This window comes from Mytilus edulis, chromosome 3, assembly GCF_963676685.1.
Source record: "Mytilus edulis chromosome 3, xbMytEdul2.2, whole genome shotgun sequence".
Classification (NCBI taxonomy): Eukaryota; Metazoa; Mollusca; class Bivalvia; order Mytilida; family Mytilidae; genus Mytilus; species Mytilus edulis.
Window position 1 is genome coordinate 89468191 of NC_092346.1, and position 10354 is coordinate 89478544.

Sequence of the window (10354 nt, forward strand, 5' to 3'; positions counted from 1 at the left end):
TATACAGGTAAAACCGATGATTGATATATATGTTAACCTATAACAAACAATTAAACGAACCTATAAAAATCCAATTGCACGAGTTCGCTATCTATTTATATTTTTTTATGTTTATATCTAACTCGAATTCAATCACTCTCCGTGTCCGATTTTCTCCCACGAGAGGCAGCAATCGTAGATCAGCAGAATACAACGACTTAATTATTCGGGTAAGTTTATCATCGGGTTATAGGACTGCATGTCGACAGTCTTTTGAGGTCACCTCGATGGTTAATTTACAGGCGTCTAGACTAAAATACGAACGAAATGTGGATACATATTATCGAACCAATGCATTGTAATTTATTTGATTTAAACTTTTTAGAATTTGATGTACGTTTTAGTATGTTATAAATCAAATATGAGAAAATTAGTCAAATCGGTGATCTTGAATTTGACAGCCAAATTCCCTTTAATATGTCATGCATAAAATATAAATTTATTGATATGGAAAGTGAATGAAAATAAAATGCAATTATACTCTATCGACACTAGGGACGATCATTTTTAACTGTATCCTTGGACCAAATCGTCTATGTGTGAGCCAAAAGTTGTTCCTGTGAAAAAAGTTCGAGTGGAACTAATATCACAGGAGATAATTTCAGTATAATTTGTTCCACCTCTATAAATAAGTTCCACTCTTTACCTGGTGAAATAAGTACCGGGTTGGTTAAATTCGTTCCTTACCTAGTGAAATAGGTTCCAGGTTTATGAGATTTGTTCCTTACCTGGTGAAATAAGTTCTAGGTTTGTGTGTTCCTCACCTGGTAAAATAAGTTCCTAGTCTGTGAAATATGTTCCACTGGTTAAACAGGTTATCTTATATACTGAACATTTGTCATCAGTGAGGTTAAAGTTATCTTTCAAGTGCATTATAAAAATATATTTTTTTTTATAAAAATAAGCATATTATATTGATTATATAATAAATAAGAAATGTAAATCATCCAATTAGGATCTTGTGGACTATAGCAAATGATTAATTATATACGTAAAAAATATCAAAATGAGTCCCACTTTTGATCCAGAAAAGAGTAGAATAAGAAAAATCTATCAGAAAAAATCAAAGTATAGTTAATGATGAACATATGAACTAATTTGAAAAGGACACATGACTGATCAAATATTCCAAAAAGACACGAAGAAACAAAATACACACTCTTTCGAAACTGTCCCATGACAAGTACATGTATGACTAGAACACATGGCCATGACAGATAACAAGAACCAAGGAGAAATACCACATAAAACATAGATACAAATTAAATATGATAAATTAGCATCGCTTTATCCTGTAGAACTTTACAGTCATGCCTACAATTGCACATGTATCTCATGCCAGCACACTCAGTACAACATTTAGCTTGCATTATAATTTAAGTGTAGTTTAACACGAAAAGGCTTCGCTGTGCAGTATGTTGCAAAGGTACTTAATTCAGTGAAAAAAGGGTTGAGAAGAACTTATTCATTGATTTCATTGAAATATGTACATATTGGTCTAAAACTAATATCATAGAAACTTATTAAAAAAAATTAATATTAACTGGAACAAAATTCATGGAGCTATGATATTTGTTCCGGAACTTATTTCATATTTGGTCAAAAATTTAGTTCCGGATCAAATTTTACAGTGCTGGAACATATTTTCTGTGATAAAAGTTCTGGAGCGGAACAAATGTCACGCCGGAACAAATTTTGTTACATACATATGAAGACTACCAAAAATGTCCTAGCTAATTATATGAATATGGGACAACATGAACAGATGTGCTGATAATGGACTTTGCTAAGGCCTTTGGTATAAGGTCAACCACAGCTAACTAGTAAACAAACTACATACTTATGGAACAAAAGGCAACACAACTAGGTGGACAAAGAACTGGCTGAGTGGAAGAAAACAAACTGTCGTATTAGAAGGATACAATTCAACATCAGTCACTGTAGACTCAGAAGTACCACAGGGCTCCGTCCTTTGACCAAGCCTCTTCCTATACTACATAAACTACTTGCAAGAAGATTTAAATGCTACTGTTCCCTGTTTGCAGATGTATATACCATCGCCTATCTGACAATAACATAAAAAAAAATAGTGAAACATTATTACAAGAAGACCTTAATAAACTAGCTAAATGGGAACAAGCATGGTGCATGAAATTCCATCCTGGCAAATGCAACATCTTGAGGGTTACAAACAAGAAAATACCAATCCAAACATCATATCATCTCCATGGTCACAATTTGGAAGAAGTGCAGGCAGCCAAATATTTGGGTCTAACCATCCAAAACAACCTCAAATGGGATCAACATATACAACAGAAAACTGACAAAGCAAATAAAACACTCGGATTGTTTAGGAGAAACATCAGAATCTCATCAACAAAGTAAAAAGCCAAGCTTATATTGGACTAGTAAGACCACAATTAGAATATGTCGCAACTGTTTGGGACCCAGCAACAAAAGAGTCGATCTACAAAATAGAACAGATACAAAGAAGAGCTGCAAGATATGTGAAAAATAAGTATCACCAACTGCTAGTGTCACAGAAATGATAGACCACCTAATTAAAAATGGAAATCCCTACAATAACGAAGAAAGGAAACCAGACTAGTGATGTTCTATAAAATAGAGAACAATATGGTAGCGATAGCGAAAAAAGGACGACTCACACATCCAGTACGAATAGTGAGAAATATACACCCAAAAGCATACCAAGTACCGCACTCACGTATTGATGCACACAAGACATCATACTTACCACAGACCAGAGCCTTGGAGGCGCCTACTGTTTTTAGCCAGTTTTTAAAGTTTGAAGTTTAAATTTAAAGTTCACTGTATATAGTTATTTCCACGGTTTTACAACAACGATTATTTACTTGGATGTCTTCTCCTGCAAACGGAACTTGTAAAAAACATATATAGCAGAATCTTCAGTTTGTTGAATGAGGTACTATCCGACAGAAACAGAACCGTCAATAAATATAAAAAAGAAGATGTGGCATGAATGGGACAGTGGTGTAACAGTACAACAGAAGAACAAACTATAAAATACTAGTACATGTAAGTTAACCTACGGGAAAATGGCCTAAAAAATCCCTATCAAACTGACTCGAGCAAAAAAAACACAATCTACATCCCTATATATCAGAAACAACTGTGCCCCATCTGCTTGCTGATTTGTTCTTTTATTTTATAGAGACATACTTCACTAAATAGCTTCTTAACGCAAATCGAAAGAAACTGATACTCTAACGATTACTTTAGTGCTTTTTTTCATATGTTTGTATGTCACGTCACTCATGTACCTTGAAAGAAAGTTAGTAGAACTTACAGGAATTCAAAAAGACATTCTGTTTATAATCAAATGTTAAAAATTCACACACTTCTATAAAATCTTAATTGTATTCACTTCTGCAATATGCAATATAAAAAATTTAAGATGCATTTACGAAATTTTTCTTGAACATGTTGAAGGAGATTTTTAACCATTATTTTTTTTTACAAACGTTGATAAGTACCAACATTTTGTCAGCATCTTTCAAAGTTGCAATTGTTGACCATATTTATATCAATAAGACATCTATATATGATTTGGAATTATTTTTGGAAATTCATCAAAATATTGTTGAAATTATAAAGAACTCACACAAATCTATGAAACTGTGAATTTGGGAGTACATATTTAAGAATTTTAGAAAAAAATAGCTGAGCTGCTCTATTGTGAAATAAATTCTGCGGAAATTTTCTTTGTCCAACTCAAATCTACAAGGAGCTCAATGTAACGTCATTAATAATATGTCCTATCTATTCCTTGTTATAAGAATTCCTCGTGGTAATATATATATATAAGTTTATTTTTTTTATGTTTAGTATTAAATTTATATTAAGATCCATTTTGTTACATCTTGTGATCAATTTTATTTGGCAATCACCAATGGCAGTCAGCAGGGTTAAAGAACATCAGTTGTTCGATGCCAATTCTGGTAAAATTTAACGATAGGCTAAAACGTGATGGTATTCGAAAGAATAGTTATAAATTAAAGGGGAGACTATTTCAATTACGGATCAGTACCCAAAGTCAGTGGTGGACAAAAGAAAATCCCTTATTCCGTTGTTAAAAAAAGCTAGAGAGGCTGATGTTAAGGCAGTGTTAATTCGGGATAGATTAGTTATTGGAGATGTATTTTTTATTCAGGTGGGCCAATTGAAGTGGCCATTGAAAACGCTAAAAAGAGGAAATTGAAAAAACAAACAAGTGAGTCTGTAAATATTGAAAACGATACCGTTGCCGCCGGTAGTGAAATTCATAGTGATATGATCACGGCATATAGGATCCGTCGGAAATTTCAGTTACAAATATCAAATGTTTATCATGGAATGTAAATGGTGGGTTTGAGGCGAAAATTAAAGATGTAAAATTCAAAAATTTTGTGTGCACTTTATGATATTGTGTTTTTAGAAGAATGTTGGATAAATAATACATGTGATATGGAAATTGATGAGTTTATTTGTAAAGCAATCCCATTGTCAAAAAAGAAATATAAACAAGGTTGTGGTCTCTTTGTAATGCTTAAAAAATCAATTGCTTCATATGTGAAAATAATTGAAATATCTTATGAAACATTTGTATGGATGAAAATATCTAAAGAACTAACTGGTACTGAAAATGACTATATAATTTGTAATGTATATTTACCACCATATAGATCTTCCTTTTTCAAGGTACATGATGTGGACTTATTCTATGAACTGGAAACACAAATCATCAAGTACTCAGATGAATGTCCGAATATTTTTGTTTTTGGTGACTTTAATGCAAGAACTGCTCATTTAAATGATTTTGTTATATAAACCAGCTCAAGACAGAGAAACTTTGTCAGTTATATGTGGACCGTTGAAGTGATAACATCAGGGATTATTTTCCAACTGGTAAGTAGAGTGAATTAAGTGATTCCAAAGGATATATAAATAGTGTTCGGATTTATATGTGGATATTGCAATAGTGATTGTGATACAATGTATAAAGTGAATCTGATATATATATAAGTGGTTATTGTATTAATGAGAATACAAGGTGTATACTTGCTGGTGTTGCAAGTTGTACTATGTGGAAGTGTGAATACTTCATAGATTTGTATTAGTGAGAATACAAGGTGTTTACTTGCTGGTGTTGCAAGTTGTTATATTGTGGAAGTGTATCAGTATAAGTGCACTGTGTTAAACCTTACCAGTTGGATAATATTCATTGTGTGGGAACTCAAATGGATAGTTAGTGCGTGAGTTCAGCTGTGTTATATATATATGTTCCTTGTGAATTGACACATTGTGCAAGTGTAATTGTGTCATTGTGTTATTGTGGTTAGTTGCAGACTAACAAGGTGATACTACATATTGGTGGACGTTGTAAATAGAAGTTGTTTATATGTGATTTTGTGTTCATACGTTTTGTGTAATACTTACTTGATGCATGTTGCAAAGTAATCTGTTGGTGACATGATGTAATAAAGGGCCGTATGCATGTTGCATAATAATCTGTTAGTGACATTGTAAATAAATCGATCTGATACATGTTGCATAGTGATTGCATAGTGACATTGTGTATATATATTCTGTTATGAAACATTGTGTCTGTGCATTGTGAATGGGGTACTTCACCCGGCATTTTGATTAATGTGCATTGTGCTGTGTATATATTTTTCGTTGTAAATCCTTTTATGGATGTGTTGATTGTTTGAATAGGACAACTGGTTGTGGTGAAAAATTGAGTTGAACACTTGAAATCCTGATTTATTCATATACGGATCCATTGATCGCCCGGTTACACGTTACAGTTTGAACGTGGTTTTCAATTTAGACTCGTTTATATATATAATATACACATCAAATCTATGATAAATAAGACTTCTTCTTTATTTCTATTCTTAACCTTTCTTTTTTATGAGGATTCTCCGTTGATTTCCTTTTATTAAGTGTATAATTCTAAATTGGTTTAGAAATTGCGTTTTGACGATGACGGTGCAGATTTATATAAAACGTAAAATGTCATTGCCAAAAGGCTTTAACAACAAGGATATAGATGGAAATTTACAAAAAAATACTTCCATCTAAATATAGATATCTATATTCGATAGTGGTAATAAAAAGCCTGAAAAGTAGTTACTCTATCAAAATAGAATTGTGAAAACTAGGAAATGGGAAAACTATTTATAAAGACAAAGACCAGAGGACAACGTTGTCGACAGGTCACAGCTGGTCACCGTACGGCCAATAAAATTCCACAGGATGACAACAATTGTAAAAGTTCAAAAAGAAACCGAAGACTTGATATATCATAACAACAGTGACAGACAACAACCAACGACAACCACTGGATAACAGGCTGGCTTGTGACATGCGCATAAAGAAACGGACGGGTTTGTATGGCAAGCCGTTCTCGTCAAAACTATGTTTAAACCATTTTTCGAAAAATTTACACACTGAGAATTACAACAAGCACACTGAGATTTAAAAACTTCAAACGCACATTGAGAATTGAGAATTACACCCTGAGAATTGAAAATTACACACTGAGAATTAAAAATTACACACTGAGATTTCATAAAGACGCACTTAGATTACAAAAATGAAAAACGCACACTGAGAATTGAAAATTACACACTGATAATTGAAAATTACACACTGAGATTTCAAAAAGACACACTGAGAATAAATAAACTGAAAACACACACTGAGAATTTGAAATTACACACTGAGAATTTAAAATTATACACTGAGATTTGTGCGCACTTTTTATGCGCACATATCTAATTAGCATACTTAATCTGAATCTATTACAAGCTAAAACAACAAGGGGACAAAACTCGTTAGTCCTTGATTTGGTTCCAAATTATTAATAAAAAAAACCTTTAGAAATACAAGAACAAGAAAAATACCTACTTACTCAGTTATTACAAAATATAACCAAATGGTGAAAAACTTTATTAAAATTATAAGAAAACATTGGAACAATCTGCAAAAGAATGCAGTGAAATTTTTACTCAAGTGTCTATGAAAGGGAAAATTCACGATTTTTTACTTATGGTTTAAATATGTTCATTATGACATAATATATATATTCACAAAGTTTTATCGCTATATGTGCAGTAATAAAGGAGAAATTCAATAATTAATGAAAAAATATCAACTACTTCCTGTAGGTCGTGACGTTTTCTCCTGATTTTTGCATGCCGGGATTTAAAATACAATCATTAAAAGTCTTGGTTTTTAATCATATTTTAACGTAATCGTAAGCGCGCCGATGACTTATGCTTTATCTAATAACCATCCGATAATAAGAAGATAAAACGCACAGACGTTCAATTGTACTCATTCGTGAGATAAATTATCTATGTTAAACGTATATATTCGAATTATTTTTGTAGACAACACAAAAAGTTATAAATTTATTTTTAATAAATGCATTTTCGGACTGATAAGGTGAACAAATTAAAGTACAATAATCTGTAAAGACAATATGTTGGTGTACTATTATTGACCTTTTACTATCTCTGCTATGGCTAGGTTTATACGATGTGTGTATTCACGGTTCTGTGGCAATACTCGTAGATGGCTTGTTGAAAGGTAAATTGTTATTTGCACTTCGGTATTTAACCACGCCTCTAGGGCACACCTTGCCAGGTGTGACTGTCTATTCGGATCAGTGGTAGCATTTAAAACACACATTAAAAATACATATTCAAGTTGGTGACAAATAAAAATTGGTCGCCGTGGAATTATTTAATTATATTTGGTGCTATTATTTATTTGAAATCAAATAAGTTAATTTACTAAGAAATACACAATTTTCGGTTAAAGACGGGAAACTTAATTCATATGTCAGAATGAAATGATATACAAGTCTTGTCCTTGATTTATGTCTCATAAAAAAGGGGGACTTAGAAATTAGAAATAGCTTTACTAAATCATTTTTATTTGTCTTTATTAGGCGAAAAAATGTACGAGAACACTTACATTTAGACTTTTGAAAGCCATGTATTAATTAATATATGAAACTATCTGAAGATAACTCTACCGAAGCGGAATATAATATGTACGAATAAAGAAAAAAATATTTTTGTAATGGAATCGAAAAATTACGAATAGATATTCTTTTCAAGTGTGATAAACGTCAACCAAATTTATTAATAATGGGGAACGTCCTTATTAAAATCTGAGACAACTATAATAATCGTCGTCTCCCAACGTATATATATACTTAAATAACTATTTGATCAACGATGTTTAAAATTAAAAGACAACGAATTTAATGTTATCTTTCCCTATTTTTGAATGTTATTATAAGTCTGTTCAACTTGCAAGAATACCCCTAAAGCGGACAAATATCCGACAAGCAGTTTATTCTTTAAATTGCTGTCATTGAATTTCAAGAAAGAAAATAAATCCCGAAATTGATACTCAATAGTTTTCCTAGAAAATATTCACATTCCTTGGGGATTATTAGTGTACGTCCAGTTGCATATATTTTACATGAATGTTGGAACAATTGTGATGATGACGAATTTCGTCCTTTATTCGAGAACAATTTAATTGATATATAAATCTGTGAGTTTACTATGTTCTTAACTTCGATGAACCAAAGCAAGTTATAAATTGACCTGTATTTAAATCAAATTGTTTCTTTTTTTTCTTCTTCTTCTTTTGGTATACAATAGTCTATCGAATTCGTTGATTACATACTGTTGGCATACATGGACTAGTCTATTTACAAAACTTTTACCACAATTTACACAAAATGTATGTTTCTTTCTTATGTTCAATGTATACATGTATACATATTTTAAATTGCGCTACTGACTATAGTTCCGTAACTTTCTACCAGGCGTAATTATACACGAATCGTCGACAAGTGCGCACATTTTTTTAGATCAATAATTCTGGTATGTTCCAATCTGTCCTAAACTATTGACAACGAGTATATATTACATTTTCCCAAATTAACCCTTGGAAAAATATGTAAATAGATTTGTATTTCTTCAATTATTTTTTTTTGTATTATTTTTTTTTTTATAAATAATATTCTTTACACCAGAAATGTTATTTATAAACAAGCGTATGAGTTCAGTAATGACTAGTATATTATATCACTTTCGGACACGCAAGACAAAAATGTATATTATACATGCACCTGATAGTTCAAAATGGAAAGTTATAAGTAACGGTCGTGTACACTGATCAATACCTACAGAAGTGAAACGATGCATGAACTTGCAAGCCCGCCGGACAGGAAATCGATTGAATACCTGGACGTGTCACCTTACACCCCTTCCAATACCTTTGGGAGTAATACCTTTAGCCATGCTGGTGATCAGATAAGGGAAGATCCGAATTTATTTAAATAAAGTTTATTACTTGAAAGAATTATGAACGAATTAGATTTTCGAAAACAATTTCCACGGAACACTTATTTATCATTTTATGATTTGAACTTTGACTTTTTAACTAATTACAATATTATCAGTTTAAAAATAACAGACTATATGGTTATTTAAAAATATAAGACCATTTTCCGTATCAAGTTAGTCAGTCAGATAAACCAACCGTACGATTGACAAGATATCGACACGCAATTACGACTACATCGTTTACTGTAGTTTTGTTCCTTTGTGGTTTATTGACATATCGGGATTTTTCATCGGAGAAGATGACAAGATGGCGGAGAGTAGAGAACTGATACTCAAAATTTAAAATCGATGGTGATCTCTTATTTAGCGGAATAAAACTTTAATATCTATAAATTTGAGCATTTTTATACAGAATGGACATAATATCAATTTTTGATTTTTTTGCGAAGTTTCCCTTTAAAGCATATTTACAAACGTAACAAAAATATAAAAGATTAACTAGCGAAATCAGGGAAACAGTTGGAAGACTTTGAAAAGGGACACATGTTTAATTACTGGTAGTAATGATCTGAATTATAGGCAACAAACTTATGAATATGAGCGATGTTAAGTCTTGAAACTTATAACGAATGTTGGTTGAAGGAATCGCATTTCATTATAATGACAAGAGTTCTTGAGATCAAGATATAAATCTGTTGAATTATTCATCTCATGAATATTCATTAGTAATTTGCATATTAATCTCAGTGCGTATTTTTGAAATCTCAGTGTGTAATTAACAATTCTCAGTGTGTGTTTTTCAATTTATTTCATCTCAGTGTGTCTTTTTAAAATCTCAGTGTGTAATTTTGAATTCTCAGTGTATGTTTTTTATTTTTTGAAATCTCAGTGTGTAATTTCGATTTCTCAGTGTGTTA

General features: G+C 31.7%; 1 protein-coding gene across 1 annotated transcript in view; it reads right to left on the reverse strand.

Annotated features, from left to right (window-relative positions):
- Nucleotides 1-10354, reverse strand: part of LOC139514647 (uncharacterized) — a 369289-nt gene that overhangs the window by 336302 nt on the left and 22633 nt on the right. The gene's annotated exons all lie outside the window — the stretch shown is intronic.